We start from the raw sequence: 20,345 nt of genomic DNA on the forward strand, positions 1-20,345 counted from the left end.
ACACATAATGCATGTTAAAGCTGAACAATGAAACAACTTATCGTATAGGCAGCTGCCAATGTAACACATGTCAATGCATTAAAACCCATGCTCTACAGTGCACAGCCTTGTGACTTGAATGGGTCCTGAGTTTACTGAATGACAATGGGGAAAAACAACAGTTAGTACTGTGCTTTTTTTTATTAAAGAGGATCTAAATTAATCAAATAACGTTGTCTGCATGCTACCTATGCTGCTGCCAATACAAAAAGAGCATATCGACACACTATATATGAGAGTGGGATATGCCAGCAGCATACTTATACATACATACATACATACATACATACATATATACATACATACAAGAAACACCGAACGCTCAGAGATTATAAATAAATCTAACATACTTAACTTCTATATAAAGAGGTCTTACTTTAGCATTTATACTATCAGATATTTATTTTCACAGGACTTTTGGATGCAGATGGAATTGAGACTGACGTAATCTGTCAAACTAATACTTTTTTGGCATTAATTTTGAGCAGAAGGGGATTCATGGTATACATCAATATTTGCTACTAATAAAAACACTAATTTTAGTTGGAGATCAATCTTCCAAAACACTCCAAAATGTTAAAATTTCTCACCAGAATGAAGGTATTTTTTGTGTATACTTTAAATATCATATAACATTGATGGACACACATGGTCTACCCACCACCCTGCTGAGTTTGTTCTCACAAACTTAATTTCATTGAGAAAAAAAAAGGAGGAATAGACTTCCAGCAGAGATAATGAGTTACTCAACAGTAATTAGTTTCAAATATGTTTAGGATAAACCTAGATCTACACTCAGACAAGTAAAACAAAAAAATAAAACTTTTATATGTTTCTTTAGGTTAACTGATTGAATTTGAGTTTTTAATTCATTGTTTTTTTTTTTTTTATGCCATCAATGGGTGTGCAAAAAAAAAAAACACCAGTAAGCGAAGCAAAAAAATGCAACTAGGGTGTGTTTCTGGTCCCTCTCAAAAAGTATGGACCTTTCTTCGACCGCCTGGGTGCAGGGCGCAGGGCTGCTGACAGGGGTAAGGCACCCTCAGGTCCACCCAGCCAAAAGGGCAAGCATACCCCTTTCCTCATTATCTGCTTCCCCCAAGGTAGGGGAAGAAGGAACCTGATGGCAACACATCCTTCCCCCTAGACTTCAGGGTAGGCCCTAAACTCAACCCTCCATCCTGAAAAGGGAACACATACATAAGTGCAAGGTCATGCACACTTGGAGAGTAAAATAAATATGCAAAAAAATTGACCTGGTCTCAGCCAGAAGGTCTAGCCCATGAGGGGAGGTTCACAAAAAGCATACAGCAGTTTCACACAGTGAGGTCCTAAACACGTAGTGTTACTCCAGCACAACTGTGGCACCACAAGCTGCTCTGCCTTCCCAGCCCCTGACCAGACCCACTCAATTCATAAGGCAGTGGGCCCCTCGGAAACGTCTCAATCCAGGGAAATACTTTAGACCCACGCCTTTTGCCATTGGAAAGATCTCTCAGGACCCCCTTCATACTAGTAGGGACACTATATAGCAGCCATTCCTTCCATTCCTGTTGGTCATAGGGCCAGAACATACCTCCCAATTGTCACACTTGACAATGAGGAACATTTGGGGGGGGGGGGGGGCAAAAGGGTGCGGCATGTGAAGTAAAAAATGGGTGTGGTGAAACTGAGGCAATGCCACACATGTGTGCAGAGCACATGGTTGCGCCATGGTGGTGTGGATTTTTAAGGGGTAAAACTCCTTCCCACTATCATCTGCCCTCTGCAAAGCAATTTACTGCAAATTGCTCTTCAGAGGATGACGCCAGTGTATATGACCACCTAATTCCTGTGACAGGCCAAAAGTGAGAGTTCTAGGGTTAGGACAAACCATAGAACACTTATGGGGGGACATGGGATTACGGTCAGCTCTGTGTGTGTAGGAAGTGGGACTGGGGGGCATCAAACCACTCCCAGGAATTCGGCAGGTGGACATCTCCTTGCCCCTCCCCGCTGTCACTCGGGGAAGAGAGCAGTAACAGCTGGGTGCGATAGATGCAGGCTGAGCAGATTCCTCTGGGTTGTCACTGCATCCATAGGCAGCTTGCAAATGGAGAGGCGGGTAGAGAGAAGGTACACGGGGGGGGGGGGGGAGTGGGAGCAGCCAAGGGGAATACATTGTGAATGTGATACCACACACTGTGATCCCGTCTCTGTATTGCAGCTGAGTATGTTACTGTGACAGGCAGCCGGCGGGGAGATGTTGGCTGCAATACAGAGACTGGATTGCAATGTCTGGTACCTCATACAACCCACACAACCACAGTGGCCATTCTAGCACGTCCTAACTGGACAAGTCACTGGAACAAAGTGCCGGGACTCAGCCATGATTTGCCGGGATTTGCATCAAATCCCAGGGCAGTCCCGGCGAATCTTGGAGGGGTGGGGGGAATGCCAGAATTATGGGGAGCATTCCTACTCTACACTGATGAGAACAGATACTACACTTGATCTTCGCCACAAGGCAGAGAAGCTTTTGTTGTTTTCATTTTACTTTTGGATGTGAATGTCATTTAATGGCTTATCTATTAGTTTTACTGTGCATTACTATTATCATTATGGCTCTTATAAATGGTAGTCTGTTTACTAGCGTGAGCATGTTTTTCTAAGTAGTGTAAAAAGTGTAGACCTAAAGTGTTCACTTGTACTGGTTGAGCTTTAGATGGAGCTGAATGCTTCTCATTTAGTCCATAAATCTAAGCAGGTGTTCCAGCACTGGTACATACTGTAGATTGATTATTCTAGGCAAGTCTCTCATATCCCTTTCATGCCCAATTCACTGCTTCATACTCCTCTATGTGTTTTTACATTCAGCTTAAATAAATTGTTCAACTGCTGCTTGGAGAGTGTATGGAGAAGGCAGACTTGCAATAAAAAAAAAGTTAAAAGTAAGCTACAAATTTGTATTTGAAGCTATTTATCTGTGTCTGCTTTGTATTTCAAAATTCACAGTTTGGCTGCCATTCCTGACTGATGATGCTTTGTAAATGCTTCTTTATAGACTTAGCTTTTGAATAGGCAAGGTAGTTAGAGGAGAACACTAGGCAAATCACATAATCCATGTATAAATATACAGTTAGGACTTTTTCTTCCTGACAGTTTTGTAGTGATTTTTCTTTTTTTCTGCTTCTGCAGAAATTGATAGTGTTCTTTGCTTCTGGAGCAGTGTATTGGCACAGATTTTTTTTTTTTTTCAAATGCTGTTAGGCAGGGGCGGGGATGGGGGAACTTTATATTGCCAGTGGTTGGGAAAATGCCAATGCTTGCGGGAGAACTTGCTCACTTTGCAGTGTTTTTTACCCCTACACTTTATGCGGAGTTGTATGTTTTATAGTTCTGGCTGGCCCTGTACTTTATACACAGTGTTGCATGCTACATAGCCTGTATTCTATGTGCTACAGTGAATATATAAAGTATACACACCCTTGTTTAAATGTCAGGCTTCTGTGATGTAAAAAAAGATAAATCATTTCAGAACCTTTTCCACATTTAATGTGACCTATAAGCTGTACAACCCAATTGAAAAACAAACTGAAATCTTTTAGAGGGGATGAATATATAAAAAAAAATTAATAATGTGGTTGCATAAGTGTGCACACGGTCTTAAAACTAGGGATGTAGCTGTGTTCAGAATTAAGCAATCACATTCAGACTCATGTTAAATAGGAGTCTGTACACACCTGTCATCATTTAATGTGCCACTGATTAACCCTATATAATGTTCAGCTGTTCTAGTAGGTCTTTCCTGACATTTTTCTTAGTCCCATCCTACAGCAAAAGCCATTGTCTGAACAAATATGTGCCTTTGCTTGGGATAACCTCCGCCCGTTAACCACGCAAATAAAAGGCGCTTAGCATTAAAAAATATGCTTTCTACCTGGGAGTTGTGGAATTTAAGCAGCTGTTCTAAAAGGTATTAAATCAATAAAACCGCTAAAAGGTATTAAATCAATAAAACCACTAAAAAACATTAAACAAAAATCTGCGAGGTGGATGGATAAATCAATTCACCCGTAGAAAAAACAGCGCCTAATATTCAAATAAAAGAAAAGAAATAATATACAAATTGCGCTAGTGCAACCTATTGTTCTATGGAAAGAATATTTCTATCTTCCCAAATGTAACCATACAATCACAATATTGTCCATGAACACTGTCCATATATCTAAATTGTACTGAGTACTTAGGATAGTTTCAGGAAACGAATTGAAACAGTATGTCTATTTCAGTCCATCCACAGACAATAAAATTAATAGCCAAAACAAAAATAGAATGTCCTGGTATAAATCAAGAGGAGTGTACGATGCAATCCTCCCTTAATATGAAAAAACAGTGGTCACGAATTTGCTGGGGTACAATCTCAAGACTGGGGTGACCCCCCCTTAGTAATGCTCTTACCAGATATGCCTGGTTACATAGGCTCTTCGAAAATGCTCCTCATCCGCTCGATTTCATCCGGTTCGTCTGCACTAGGTAATACACGGTCGGATGTGCTTAGATACGCGGGCTCTCAGATGTTCCTCATCGGCTGGATCCCATCCACTGCATACACGATCGGATGTGCTTGGTTACACGGGATCTCAGATGTTACTCATCGGCTGGATCCCATCCACTGCATAAGTGCCGGGTGATTCAAGATCTCCGAAAGAAGCAATTACGGGAAACAAACATAGCGTAATACTGTCTTATGAAAACACAATTTATTTAAATAAAAATGTTGCACTCACACAAAGTTAATTCTTTAAAGCATTGGTTCACTCAGCGTGCATAGTTCTTAATCACAGTCTCAGGGGAAATAATAGCATCAGCCGCTAATGGCCGTCACCACTTAGTAGTTCACGGTTAAAGCTGTGCGACTCTTCCTCCCTCCTGTCAGTTCCTCTATGCTGCGAACGTGTGCTACCACCCTGACGCGTTTCGTCGTATTGACATCATCTGAGGGTGGGGGCAATCAGTCCTGACTACACTTAAATACGTGCGGTATTAACCCTTCGTGGACATGTATAAATGTATAGCGGTTAATCTATCTATATTATGTACGTTGCTCTCTTTGACAGAATACCTGTCATAGGCTTTCATAAACGATGTTTTTAAGGGAACCATTTCATTACACAGAAAAAATTTTTAACAAACGAAATATTAAGAATTGGAAGAATTCAAAAAATAAATTGAAAAATATATAAGTTTAAAAAATCCCAGAAATTAGATTAAAACCTCAGGAGAGATGAAAACAAAATTACAGATAAAAACCACAAACGATCTTATTACCCTCACACACTCTACCAATATGGCCATGTCGGATTTCTGATAATGTGCTGATATGCTAACAATCATGATGTTTACAAAATCCGGCGCATATATCCCAATCACTTGTGTTTCTTTAAACGAGGGGATTCCCGTCACGTTGATCTAGATACTTCAAGTTTAAACGATAAACTTTATTATACAGGAGATGTATAAAGAAAAAGGATTCGCAACCTTTTATGGCCTGTCTCCTATTTTTTCTGATAATAAGATCAAGCAACAGCCTCAACTGACACTGACTTATATTCCCAAGCTCTTCATGCAGAAAGAGGCGAGCCGTCCATCACGAGCCTCCCATTAAAACCATCGCTGATACGATGAGTGGGTTATACACGGTACAATCTTTGTGATGCGACGGAAATTTTTTTATGACTATTATTGGCTACTTCCAGTGCCGCTATCCTCAATCTACCTTACATGCGACGTTGTGGCTTATGTATTGTACATGTATATGTGGCATTATATATTTATGTGGCTAAGATATAATATATTTGAAATTCTAATTAAACAAACTTGCTGCCTGTCTCCGTTAATTAACTCATTATGGTAAAAATTCACGTATTAAAATCTGACTTCCACGTATACTAACAACCTGCATAAAATAATGATATTTCCTATTTGTCATCTACATAATATAAAATATAAAATATAAAATATAGAATGTAAAATGCAACTAATCCCTTCTCTTAACGTCAGGGTACTATCACCTTAATGAAAAGTGCCTGTGCGACTCATAAATTCAATGTCTAGTCACCTGACACAGTAATACTAATCGAGGGTGACCAATAAGACCCCAATATTTCCGAACATGACTGTAATAAAAATTATCATAAAAAAGTTCTATGATTAAAAGTTGGTAATAAAAGTTGGTAATTAAACAGGTTTAGTGCTAAAAGTATTAGTAGTAGAAAAGTTGTTATTCACGTAATCTGGATATTAAGACCCCTTTAAAACAGCTTTAAAAATCACTTATAAAACAATTAACGTCTAATTCAACGTTTAACCCATTAGGAGTCAGAGTGTTCATCCGATATATCCATTGGGATTCTTTTTTGGACACTTCGCGGACCATATTTGATCCACGCCAATTAGGGTGAACTCTATCAACTCCCCAGAATTTTAGTAGAGATGGGTCTCTGTTGTGATGTTTTTTAAAATGAAGAGACACGCTGTGATCACTAAATCCGATTTCTATATTGTACATATGTTCGGATATGCGTTTCCTTAGGGTCCTTTTAGTTCTTCCCACATACATGAGCCCACATGGGCACTGTAGTACGTATACCACGTGCGTGGAGCTACATGTCTGCAGAGAGCTTCCAAAGCATCATAGGGATCTCATTGTTAAAAGTTATCAGTCAGGAGAAGGGTACAAAAGAATTTTCAGGGCATTAGATATACCATGGAACACAGTAAAGACAGTCATCATCAAGTGGAGAAAATATGGCACAACCATTACATTACCAAGAACTGGACGTCCCTCCAAAATTGATGAAAAGACAACAAGAAAACTAGTCAGGGAGGTTGCCAAGAGGCCTACAGCAATATTAAAGCAGTTGCAGGAATATCTGGCAAGTACTAGCTGTGTGGTACATGTGACACCAATCTCCGATATTCCTCATATGTTTTGCAGAAACACATCTGAAGTCTACCAAAAGCATGTGGGAAAATGTTTTCTGGTCTGATGAAACAAAGGTTGAACTTTTTGTCCATATGTCCAAAAGATATATGTTTGGCACAAAAACAACACTGCACATATACCAAAAGAACACCATACCCACAGTAAAGCATGGTGGTGGCAACATCATACTTTGGGGCTGTTTTTCTTCATCTGAAAAAGGGGCCTTATTCGAGGTAGAGGGAATTGTGAACAGTTACAAATACCATTAATATAACTGGACACAAAACCTTCAGGCTTCTGCTAGAAAGCTGAACATGAAGAGAAAGTTCATCTTTCAGCATGACAATGACCCAAAACATACATCCAGATCAATGAAGAAATGGTTTTGCCAGAAGAATATTAAAGTTTTGGAATGGGCCAGCTAGAGATGTGCCATGCTGATGTAGCCAAAGGTTTGCTACTATAGGTATTATAGTTGAACAGTTTGTTTCAAATGAGTTTGGCTCCCTCTAGTGGCAGCTGGACCCTTGGTAAGGAATCCAGCAAAGTATTGTGGGAGATATAGTTTGCAGCAGGAAGTGACTCTGTTAGCTAGATGAGCCTTGAACTACAGGACAGACAATGCAAAGCGCACAGCACTGCCTGCTGGGAGGAGTGATAAAAGGACTGGTGCAGCCTGTTTTCAGCCTCTCTGGACGCCATTCAACACCTGCCAGTAGGTCTGTGTGTGACAAGGAGTGAGAGACTGTGGCCTATACAGTAGAGAGCTGGATCGACTGCCTCTAAATGGATCTCCGAGTACAACCCTGATATCTTAGCAAGCAGACTGGCCTGTGCTTCAGAGCAACTGGAAGCCCCTGCACTTCATTCCACCGGGAGTTGCAGCATGGCATGGCGGAGCCAGATGGAGACACCAGAAGGGGATTCTGGACAGAGCCACCCAGCCATTGGAGTCTATTGTGGTGAGAGGTCACCTGCCTATCCCAGTAGAGAGTACAGTATTGCTGAGTGAGTTATTTTTACAGACTGCTGGTGAGACGTGTAGTTCCACGCAGGTGGATCTACTTCTTCAGACATCATACAGCTGGACTTTGGGGCCATGTTTTTCTCCCCTGCGCTGTAAGGTCAGTACTGTATTGCACTCACATGTAAGGAGGAATCTACAAGTGGAGATATTTCTTCAGTTAAACTGTCATCAGCATATCTTTTGTTCTACAGTAATCTCTTTCCCTTTGTTTTTGTGGATTACAAATACTGCAGTTTAAACATCAGGCTAGCTGAAGATATCCGGAGTTGAAAAGGACTTTCACCATCTTCCTCTTTAGTAAGCAGTGCTGCTTCACTCCTAAGTTGAACTGTGTTCCTGAATGTAAAGATTATATACTGCATTTTAGTCTGTGTGTTGATGCCTCAGTGGGAAGGTATTTAATATATGTTTTGAAGATATTGGGGGTTATTTACTAAATGAAAATCCACTTTGCACAGCAAGTGCACTTGAAAGTGCACTTTGAAGTAAAGTCACTGTAGCTCTGAGGGGGACATGCAAGGAAAATAAAAAACGACATTTTAGCTTACACATGATTGGATGATAAAATCAGCAGAGCTTCCACTCATTCCAGATCGACCCCTTAGATTTAGAGCGACTGCACTTCCAAATGCACTTTCAGTTCACTTTCAAGTGTACTTGCAAGTGCAAAGTGGATTTGCCTTTCATAAATAACCACCCCCATTGAGTACTTATCCCTCTGTGCACCTGTTCACATATACTCCTTAGAGCAATTATAAGGTTATAAGTTCTGTATATGTGCATTAAGTGATAACAATTGTCAATTATAATGTGTGTTTATTCATACTCTTTTTTTGTGTTCTGTTACTCATCTCAGTAAACTTTTCTGAGTGGTTCAGTGATATTGTATGAGTTTCTCATTGCTAACATCACATTGCAGAATGGAACCCAAGGTGTCAGATGTAAGAGAGGATCTGCATAGTCAGGGCAACCAGTGGGATATAGAGTCATTCAGCAGGGGGTACCGTTACACTGATAAACTTATAGCCAAAAAGACTGAGTGCTGTGATAACATCAAAAGGTGCTTCAACAAAATAGTATTTTAATGGTTTGCACTCTTAAGCAACCATAATATTTTATTTTTTTATTTTTACTTTTCTCCACCTAAAAAGATTTCAGTCTGTTGTTCCTCTGAGTTGTACAGTTTATAGGTCACATTAAAGAGGGGAAAAGTTCAGAAATAATTTCTTTGTCTGATTTTTTTTGCATCACAGACACCTGACATTTTAACAGGGGTATGTAGACTTTGTATATCCACTGTATATGTATATTACATAGTGCTGACCCTTGAACTCCACATTCTATGGTGTATGTTACATGGTCCTGATACCTGCAGTTCTGCCAGCTATCGTTGGGGACATTTAACAGCATTGATGCACTTAACGACAGTACTAGTTAACCTACATGCAGTAAAGGTACAGTATAGAGTAGGTACGGTATAGTCTCAGCACAGGTTCAAGGTAGATGCGTTAAAAGTTTGGTATAGGGTTAGTATAGGTGCAATCTAGGTTACAGTATAGAGTACAGAATAGAGTGTAGTATGGATTGGGTACACTTGATGTCCTGCTCTCAGTGACTTAGTCCCTGCTTGCAGTATCAACATTGGGCAAATAACCCTCTCTTCAATCCCCACGAGACTTGGTGACTCCCACTGTAAAAAGGAAAGCCCTCTCCGTCTCTCCCCAAGAGACCCTGGTGTCCTCACATCTAGTCTCGGTCTTGGATCTCAGCTGGTAGGGTTTCCTGCTGGCAGGCGAATATTCAGCCAGAGGTGCTCTTTCTGATGCCCTCGGTGCCAAGAGGAAGAACATTCCAAGGCTGTTTAATAACAATAATCTCTCCACTCCTCCTACTGCACAGTGCCTATTGGGATCTGTAGTGTGACCAATATAATGTAGCCTTTATATGGCTGCTGTATTAAACTACAAATCCCATGATTCTCAGCCTTCTGCATATAAGTCTATTGCTTGGCTTTAGCTAGCCCCTGCTTGCTGCTGAGGAAAATGGTACAACATTACATCAGTATTTTAGTAGAAAGAGAGAAGAATAAAGGGCAATCTTTCCATCTCCATATTGCTGTAGCCCAGGAGATGGCTACACCATGTATTACATTATATATTTTGACTCCTCTATATACATTATAGTGTACTTTACATAATCCTGACCCCTGCACTTTATGTGCTATACTATACATTAAATATTGCTGTCAACTACACTTAATACTCTGTTCTATTGTACATAGCTCTGACCAAAGTGTTTGTCACATTTGATGGCTGCTACGTACATTGTCGTTTCCCACAGTTTAAATGACCTGATCAGACAACATATTAGCTCTGTGTTCATATACTGTATAGAGAAAGTGTATGTAATGGAATTTTGGAAAAACTTTTCTTTTGTGCATGAATTTATGTATTTTTGTGAGACTGTCGCTTGTGGTACAATCATTTTAGTTGGGAACAGGGATTGTGTCATATGTGTGCAGTATATACAGAGGGTAGGCTCTAACCCTTAGGAACAATCTTTTAAGTCACTTCCAGTATTTAGTGCAGTATATTTACACTCATTTTTTTGGACACACTGGGTTCATACAAATGGATGACTTATAATTTATGACAGTAACAAATAGGTATCTGGTGTGTAATTCCTACATCCCATTACAGTTTCATTTATTTGGCAAACCAAAGTAATTAGACCCTTTTTGTATTGTTTTTAAAAAAGATGGTATAAACCACAATTCAACTGTGACTGCCTTGAAAGTATCATATAGAAGAACTTTTAGCATTATTTGTCAGTGCACTCTCCACACAGGTATGCAAATAAGCTTTGTCCTCCACCTTAAATGAAATAACAACTTACTAGAAAGTTAGACCTCAAGGCACTTGAAAAAGGGTCAATTTGCACTTTGGTAAGACTGAAGATTTACCACTGATATCTGTTTTATAGTTTGGTGATTTGGGATAGAATGTTAGTATGTTGCAGTGCTGCATTGGTAAGTATAAGTGTAAAAGCCTTGTGATTAGCATCCAACTACCATTGTGGATGGATTCTCTTGTTAAAGGATAAGTTCGCTTTTCCCAAAAAATAAAAATAAAAGTGCATTTTTTGCAGGTAGAAAAATACTGGTAGAAAAATATTTTTGTTAGGGACCTCTAAGGCATTCCGCTCATGATCAGAAGATCATGGGTGTAATGCCACGGTCCTGCAGACTGTGTGTAGCTGTCCACCCGAACCGCTACATAGGCTGTTGGGACATGTAGTTTTCCCATTCACAGAACACTGTCAATGGATGACGTGGCTGGGCGGTCCTGTAAAAACGGGTACTTGAGCGGGGTGTGGAGGCCAGTGCATTTGTAAAATGTTACACCCTAAATATGGTTGTAACATGTTACAAAAGGTGAATGCTTTAATAATTTACAAAATATGACTGAATAAAAAATGGGCAGATTGTTTACTCCCAATAAAAAAAAAAAAAAAATATATATATATATATATATATATATATATATATATATACACACACACAAGATTTTTCCTTAAAGATTTTTTTCATCCTTGCCTGCTTAATATCCTTTTTCACTTCTTAGATGAAGACGTAGTCAGGGTTAATCATTTGTCTTTGGAAAACTTTTGCCACTTTTAATTCAGTAAAAAGCTCCAGTCATTTCTCATATTTATCTGTAAATTGCATTGAATCTTGTTGGCATCACATTACGTGCCAGTGATTTATACCCCTTCTAATAATTTATCTGCTTATGCAAGACATGCTCCATTTTTATAGCAGTGATTGAATTAATACTCCTCTGTAGGAGACATAAAAGAATACTATTCGAGGTGAGAATATAGTTATCAGGATTGCTTATTCTTGGCTATGGCTGGCTATCACATATTACCAAGCAGGAATTATATTGCTTTTATGTGGGTTTTTTTTTTTTGTTCTTTTTTGCATATCTTACTTGCCACAAAAATGACATAAAGTGTTGAAAAGCTTTACAGAATAAAGTTTAAAACTTTATTGCTAGGGCAGATATAGGACAGAATGCCAAACTATGCCTCAAATGAAAAAATAATTTGCAAAAAACTGTGCTACTAATATAGATGCTTGTTTTTAAGTGCAAAAAAGTCACAAATGAAGTTACAGTGGATACACAGACAGCAATAGAAATCTGCTAGAGGTTCTAACCAGTCAGAGCAAAAACGGGTAACAGGTAAATAGTCTGTGCAATGCAAGTGAAGTTGCTCTAGATCTGAGGGGAACATGCAAAGCAAATAAAAAAAACGAAAAACAGTATTTTTGCTTGCACGCGATTGGACAATAGAGAGCAGCAGAGCTTTCCCACATCTCAGAGCTTCCCCTCAGATCTAGCGCAACTGCACTTGCAGTGCACAGTATTTTTGCCTTTAGTAAATTAACCTCAAAGTATCGTACATATAAAAACAGTATAGTTTATTAAATAAAATTGATGCACTCACAAACTCAGTAGAACAGGAGGGCATGTAATCCATAAATGTAGCGGCACCTGGATCACTCAGTCTGCGTGAACACAAAGACACGCCAGGGGAAGCCTAGCAAGGCTGTTGGTAAGACCGCTCTGCAGCATACTGGACGTATGTTGGCTTCATGCAGAGAGAGAGAGACTGGCCACTGTCAGATATGAGCACACCCACCAGAATGACATCATCAGCCGGGATTGCCAAAAGGACATGTTTCTGGAAGGATTCCCCTTTTTATCAGCTTATTCTTAAGCCTTGTACACACGGTCGGAGAATCCGTCGGAATGTGTCCTATCGGACCATGTTGTTGGATAATTCGACTGTGTGTGGTATGCATCGGACTGATTCCGTCGGAATATCCGTCGGACCCAATTTTCCAACTTGTTGGAAATATTTCCCGACCAACTGGTTCGATCGGACATACTCCGATCATGTGTAGAGAATTTTGATCGGACAAAGTGCCACGCATGCTCAGATCAAATTCCTACATCAAAGCTATTGGCTACTAGCCTGAATGTAGTCCCATCGTAACGAAATTACGTCATCACGTTCTGAAAGATCAGATTTTTTGACAACGTAGTCCGACCGTGTGTATGCAACAGTTTCGGACAAGATCCGATGGACAAAATCCGACGGACAAAATCCAACGGATTTGGTTGTCGAAATCTCCGACCGTGTGTACAGGAACTAAGAGTACCAGTGACCATATTTAAGCTGGCTGTACTGTATCATTCAGGAAGATACAGTTTTATAGCAGACATAATAATAGAGAGCAGGCGTGCTTTAATCTCATGAGAAGGAAGCAGAGACAAAACACAACTGAGCCTCCATGGGATTATAAAGCAGACCTTAGAGTGAAATCATCAATATAGCAATTCAATAAAAAAACATTTGTTAATTGGACCATGGTTGTACACACATGTATGATAACAAAACATCCAGGGGTGAAACAAACTAACAGAACTATAGGCAAAACTTTTTTTTTTAATTTCGGATAGAGCAAGGAAGGGCTATAACCCCTATCCCATTTGGAAGATTTGTCCCACAGCCAAACAAGAAGTGAGAGGAAATTTCTGCAAATCAAGGGGATTCCTTGGGGATCCCTCAGGTCACCAGAACCAGTGTCCCCATTGGAAGATTTCTCCTCTGTTACTTTTCTGGGGACAACCCACAATTTGGGATTTTCTTTCAATGAAAAAGGTAAACAAGATGAATGGAGAGGGTGGATCTCCTTAACGGGGGCACACACAGCAAAAGATGGCAGGTGTTCTAATCACTCCCCCCGCTATCCAAATACAGTGAATATAGTGGTGATTGTAATCACTATGCTGGTATTATTCCAAATGTCTATATTGCCCCAGCCTACCTCCATCAGGCCAGTTGTCATCTGCCCAGCTGAAAAGACAGCATTCCACATAACAAGTTTTGTATGTTAAGACATAATTATTTCACTTTGGAAGATTGACTCTAGTTTGCTGATGTTCCTAGAAAAAGTAAATGCATTAAGTTCCATCCAATTAGCTCTTAAAAATGTTTTACACCGGTATCTGAAGAGTGATCCCATACCAAATACCAATGAAAGGTGAGTGAACAATGAAGGCCCTCTGTTCATCACACAATTTATTGATCAAGAGTATTATAAAGAAACACGGCGATCTGTGGGCACACATGCTAATGAGGGAGCCAATCAGCGGGTCCAGCAGGCTCTATGTCCAACCACCTGTGATCTCTCCACAGAGAGAACGGGGATCTGCCAGTGTAAACAAAGCAGATCTCCGTTCTGTCAGGGAAGTAGAGTAAGATTGTCTGTTCCTAGTGATTAGGAACAGCAAACTTTATTCGCCCTGTCAGTCCACTCCTCCCACAGTTAGAAAGCACCTCCCTAGGGAACATTTAACCTTTGCATCGCCCCTTCCCTGCCAGTGTTGTATAGTAATCAGTACATTTTTATAGCACTGATCGCTGTATAAATCTCGCTGGTCCCAAAAAAGTGTCAAGTGTCAAATCTGTCTGCCGCAATCCCACTAAAAATTGCAGATCACCGCCATTACTAGGAAAAAAAATATTAATAAAAATGCAATAAATCTATCCCCTATTTTGTAGATGTGATAACATTTGCGCAAACCAATCAATATACGCTAATTATTTTATTTTTTTTACCAAAAATATGTAGAAGAATACATATTGGCCTAAACTGAGGAAGACTTTTTTTAAACTTTTTTTGGGGATATTTTTTATAGCAAAAAGTAAAACATTTTTTTTGTTCAAAATAGACGTTTTTTGGTTTATAACACAACAAATAAAAACCGCAAAGGTGATCAAATACCACCAAAAGAAAGCTCTATTTGGGGGTTAAAAAAAAGGACATCAATTTCACTTGGGTACAATGTCGCATGACCACAGGATTGAGAGTTAAAGGGACACAGTGCCGTATCGCAAACAATGGCATTGTCACGAACTGGGTAATTCTTCTGGGGGCTGAAGTGGTTAAACTGGCCTTCATGTGATAGACTCACCCGGGACAATGGTTTTGGAGGAGACTGAATGCTAGCCTTTTGCGTACCGACTATGGGCCCTGGCATTTGAGAGAGCTACAAGCCACCTGTCTGGGGCCCCCTGCCATAATGTGTTTATTGTAAGTAGGTCTGCTATTGTCTGAAGGAGTTCTGTGTTTATACTTATGATAATATGTATTGTGCTGTGTGAGCTTGGAGTCGGCAAGTCTGACCTGCAATGTGACATCTGAGTCAAATCAATGGTTCAAATAAACAATTCTTGACCTGGTTTACTCCAAAACTGGTGTTGCCTAGTTCTTGGGGTAACGTGTTCCAGAGCATTGGGAAGGAGCTTCTTGACAGAAATACCCAGTCAGGTATTCCGTTACACTCCTCACTCTCAGTTAATCCAAAAGTAGTGTTCTGCAGGGCTAGAAATATAAATAACATATAAGCCGCTAGTAACGTGCTAAAACAAAGCATCAGGCTGGGTTCACTCCATTGCGATTTCCCCGCATCCAATTGGCAATAGCAGGAGATTTTGACCGGCTGTCTATGGAGTCGGTTCACATATCTCCACTGTGGCTTTGGTGCAAATTTGCACAGGGGCCCTGTGCATCTTTTGGTCCATTTCAGGTCCAAATTCAGCCAAAAAATTCAGACTGAAATCAGACCTGAAACAGTGAACAAGGATTCACTGGACCCCTGCTGGATGCCATGTGCAGCGATGGTGTGAACCCAGCCTTAAGCTGGTTGAGAACCTACTGTGAGTCTTATCCATGACCGATCATGTTCCATTGTAAAAAATTCACTTTCTTGACATGCCAACACGTTGTTCATGGTTTCAAATCTTTCTGTGACTTTAAGGACTGCATTTGCACTATTAAAGAGTTTCTTACCTGCTTTTCAACGCACATTGTATACTGTCTCACTTGTCAATGTTATTTAGGCCAAACTGTAAGATAATTTCAGAGTCGGTGAACACAGAAGCATCAAGCAAGGCTCTCCCAAATATAGTTTTGCCAGACATTTTCTTGCCCATCATAACAAGGATCCTACATCATTGCAGGCCTTTGCCCTTCAGTCCATTCCCCCTCTATACCCGAAGGGGGACACTGTGCATAGGAAAATTCTAGATTAAATTAGATGGAAATGCCATCTTTATAATCTGTTCTACATCTATCCAGTTGCGTCACTGTATGGGGCAATTATAGCCAGGATCTAGACTTTTTTTTTTTTTTTTTTCATTTCCACTGAGTCAGCTCTAGTGATCCAGTACTGTAGGAATCTCCTCAGTTAATAATGTCTACTTCAGACCCCCTCAGTAAAGTTCATCATATACCTAGGTCATGTGTATGGCACAACTAGCTTTTACATTCATCAGCCAATCTAGCCAATCTTGAGTTGTTCAACATGTGCTTTTCTCAGTATTATATAGGTATATAATAGAAACTCAAGTCTTCTATGCAATTCATATAGCTATCGTATATCATGTTAATTGCTTCAAGGAAGCGATCATCCACAGTCCATTATTAAATTATTAATCACCAATATCATAATTTATATATAGATTTAGCAATCTAAATCTCTAGTTTGTACTTTATTATTACTTTTATTGTTTTTTAATATGATTGTTTTATTAACAATCTCTTTTCATATATCATCTCTATATTGCGTTTTTGGATATGCAGCCTCTCTTTATTATTAACAATAATTGTTATTAAATATAATATTCACATTTATTATTAGTCTATTATTTATTTTTTACATTTGATGTACTTATTATGGATCTTGCCACTACCAGTTTCTTTCTAGGCTGGGTCAGCATAGACATTTTGAGTAATACAAGCACAGTGATTACCATCATTGAAAAATAGGTACTGGTGTATAATAGCTGTTAAAAGCCAAAAGAGAAAGACAGAACAGAGGTGTTCTGTACAGCAGATGAGGAGAAATAAATTAGGCAGCACTGTTCTGTACAAGGCAATGGTATGTCAGCACAGCACTGTTATGTTTTGTACATTACGGTTAATAAAATAAGCCAACCAAGTGGAAGGACATACCCGTATGTCCCATTGCTTGTGCGCCCCAATCTGGTGGACACAGCAGATCACAGTTTTACGCTGTGATTGGCCCAAGTACAATGTGATCACTCTGATCAATCACAGCGATCACATGTTCACTGGTAAAACAGCTGTCATGAATGACTGGTCACAGTGATCACATAGTACTGTATAGGGCCAATCACAGCGGCCTATTATGGCTTTGTCCCTTAATAAATAATTTTAATAAAGATTTTTGTAGTTAACTTAAAATATTTTTCCTATAATCCATTTGAGGGACACAAGTTCCACTCCACTGTGTCTTGGCTGCATGTACTGGTAGCTTGCAAAACTGAGGCATGATCGTTATGGGTAGAATTATACTGGGCTAGCCTTCAATGGTTTTTCTATTTGCCAGGTTCCACCTCCTGAATGCAGCTGCAAAAACAGATATATCTGATTTACTATCTTCATTTGTCTATCAATTGGCTACAAGAAAAGGATTTTACTATAAGTACAGTAATCCTATTTTTAAGCCTTGGAGGTGGGCAGGTCCCATTATATATATAAAAAAGAAAAAAGGAAAACACCACAAATTGAGAACCCAGCCCATGTAAAAAGGCTTGGTGTGAGTCAAACATGGCCTATCTTTAGTGCAGGTTAAAATGTGCTGCAGCCTTGCAGGTAAACTACAAAGCCATGACACGCTGGTTATTGGTACCAGACAGAATTTCAAAATATGTTCCCACCTGTTTCTGCAGTTGTGGACATTTAGGCACAGACCACCACATATGATGGTCCTGTCCCATAGTCGCATCCTTATGGGAAGACATTTTTCAGATCCTCTCGATTAGTCGAACATCCCCCCCCCAGTTCGGTTCACACCAGAACTTGCGAACAGGCCAAAAATTAGTGCGAACACCGTTAAAGTCTATGGGACACGATCATGAAAAATCAAAAGTGCTAATTTCAAAGACTTATAGGCAAGTTATTGTCATAAAAAGTGTTTGGGGACCCGGGTTAATGGGGACAAAGGCCTCATCCCCACAACCCTTGCCCTGTGGTTTTGGGGGTCTGGGGGCAGGGGGCTTATCGGAACCTGGAAGCCCCCTTTAATAAGGGGCCGCTTTTTTTTTCAATGCTTGGGATACGGCAATACATTACAGCCTTGAGCAGTTTTAAATGCCATCTTTTGCTTTACAAATGTGATTTTGCTCCTCTCATTCAAAAAAATATATATGCTGCTGTGTTAGCAGCCTTTCATAGTGTGGGTCGTGAACTTGCTGTGATTGGCCAAAGCATGCAGGTCAGGTGCATGCTTTGGCCAATCAGCAGCCGTCAATGCACTGCGATCTTGCAGTGCATTGACGATCTCGCTATTCATTATGGCGCATTCTACGGGCACTTGAATTTCCCGCAAGCACCTCATAATGTTCAGTATTTGACGAACACCTGATTTTGGAGTTGAACTTACGTTCAACTCCAACATCAGGCTCATCCCTACTCTCGACTTGGCTCTTTTGAACTGAAAGCCTGACTACCTTACCAAAACTCAGTTTACTTTCTTATTGTAAATAACTACGGCTACTAAGCAGACCATAGCATGCTCCTTCCCAACTGAATCTTGATGAGACTAAAAATAGAGTGACGTCTGCTCTGATTGATGCTAAAATTGAAGCAGTTATTAGATATAGAGTAGTGAAATATACTAGAATCTGGCACCTATGGGTTGACCATTATCCCTCCCCCACCCCACATTTTGACTCTACCCTTCTAGTACCATATGGACATCTCTCTGTCTTCTGCCTCCCGGTCATTAACATCCTACTACCTATGAAGCCTCCGGAATCCCCACCTTACTCTCTCTGATTCCCCCCAGTGCCCCCATCCCTTACTACTCTTCTCTATTCTCTCCTCTTTTCTTATGTTCCTGATTTAGATGTGTGCTTTTCACATATAGACTCCATTCTTTGTTGCTTAGGTGGGTCATGAATGTTACTGTGTTTAGGTTTGTTCATGATAACTGTCAAAATAATTTATTTACATTAGTACTAGAATGTAATCCCTGTTTATTTTCCTTTTTTTTTTTTTTGTTTCGTTGCATGAACCTTTCTATGTTCTATGGACCTAAAACAGTTGCATAAGTATTTTAGAGTTTAGAGTTTTTTTTAAAGTGCTTGAAATTTAATAAAAACATTAAACAAGAACATGTGCCCCTCTGTACCTTGTAATACTTTACTGGTGGGGCTCTGCTTTAAGTATAGCTTTTCTTAAAGTTATACATTTTGTGTAGCATGCATAATACATTATGTAACATTATACCAATTGTGAGAAGCATATTTAAAAGTTTTTGAAATGACAAATTTTGTGCCAAAGAACATCACATTTTGCAAGAAGAAAGACGCTTTGAAGAGCAGATTGTAAAAGATGTGAGTATCTCGGAAATTGTAGTTCTCTAATTTCATAAGCTTGCTAATTGCATTATCTTAGAATGGTTTACACAATTAATTGAAGTACTTTACATAAGAGAATTTGAGGTCCCACCAGAAGTCATCTGTGAATAAGGGAATTAATCAGATCTTGGATAAATAAAAACACTACAAATCCCTGTATTGAAGACTGATCTCACATCATTTATTGTGTTTGAAGGAATTGTTAATGAACGACAACACCTGCATATAATTATATGGGTAGTGATATCTTCACAAGTGCTTTGAATAGGTTTTATTTATCCACTTAAGGCACAGCTGTCATTTTCTGGTAGATTATATGTTATCAATAAGGAATGAATGTAGGCACAGCTTTTTAATGTGTGCCTTTTCGGGAGTATTAATACAAGAGTATTAATAGGAGTATTAATACTGTAATAGAAGAGATTGATGTGTTTGATTCCAACAATGACAATTCAAGTGTATTTAATAGTGTAATGTTGATAGTCTATATACTATCTATCTTCCTCCTGTTGGAATGCTGCCAGGGTACCAGTAGGAGGTTGAGTATGGCAAGTCAAGTTCAGATGTTACCACAAAGCAATGAAATGAAATTCAAAGCGAAAACTGAAAAAAAAACACCATGATGAGAAATTTAAGTGTTTGCACTCATGACTTGGGCTCACAGGGATTTTGAACTGATGTCCCCTTCTAGTTTGTCTTCATAGCTTTTATAGCTGTTTTGGCAATGCAGAACATTAATGCAGTTGACACAGAACTGCCCCTACGCTTATGCTTTTCTGTCTCTCTTCTTTT

At 39.5% G+C, this 20,345-nt stretch overlaps 1 protein-coding gene and 1 pseudogene across 1 annotated transcript in view; one reads left to right on the plus strand and one right to left on the minus strand.

The window, feature by feature from the left end:
- Positions 1-20,345, plus strand: part of IL1RAPL2 (interleukin 1 receptor accessory protein like 2) — a 1,165,568-nt gene that overhangs the window by 253,648 nt on the left and 891,575 nt on the right. The gene's annotated exons all lie outside the window — the stretch shown is intronic.
- LOC143989537 (U2 spliceosomal RNA) lies at positions 2,387-2,558 on the minus strand (annotated as a pseudogene).

This window comes from Lithobates pipiens, unplaced genomic scaffold, assembly GCF_037356315.1.
Source record: "Lithobates pipiens isolate NorthernLeopardFrog02 unplaced genomic scaffold, aLitPip1_a1.2 Scaffold_1, whole genome shotgun sequence".
Lineage (NCBI taxonomy): Eukaryota > Metazoa > Chordata > Amphibia > Anura > Ranidae > Lithobates > Lithobates pipiens.